Raw genomic sequence first — 229 nt, 5'->3', positions numbered from 1 at the left:
GTGTGTGTGTGTGTGTCAAAGTCAGCATGTTCTTCAACAGCCGAGTTTTCTGTTATTTTGAGTATCAGAGGAAGAAACAGTCTGTTCTGCTCTCAGCTCTCTATTTATTGTCCTTCTATAGTTACACCAAATTTGCTGTCGGCCGGCTGGTTCACATGAAGTGACCACCTAGACGGGACGAGGGGAGCGAGAGAGGATGGCAGGAGGGGGGAGGGAGGAAGGGAGGGAG

At 50.2% G+C, this 229-nt stretch overlaps 1 protein-coding gene across 1 annotated transcript in view; it reads right to left on the bottom strand.

The window, feature by feature from the left end:
• The window catches only part of clcf1 (cardiotrophin-like cytokine factor 1), a 12,895-nt gene that overhangs the window by 11,420 nt on the left and 1,246 nt on the right, over positions 1-229 (bottom strand). The window lies entirely within an intron of this gene.

The sequence above is a fragment of the Morone saxatilis genome, unplaced genomic scaffold (genome assembly GCF_004916995.1).
Source record: "Morone saxatilis isolate NCDOM2014 unplaced genomic scaffold, NCSU_SB_2.0 Contig22, whole genome shotgun sequence".
In the NCBI taxonomy this organism is placed as follows: Eukaryota; Metazoa; Chordata; class Actinopteri; family Moronidae; genus Morone; species Morone saxatilis.
Note: the sequence above shows the minus strand (reverse complement) of the source record. Positions and strands in the feature narration are given on the sequence as shown.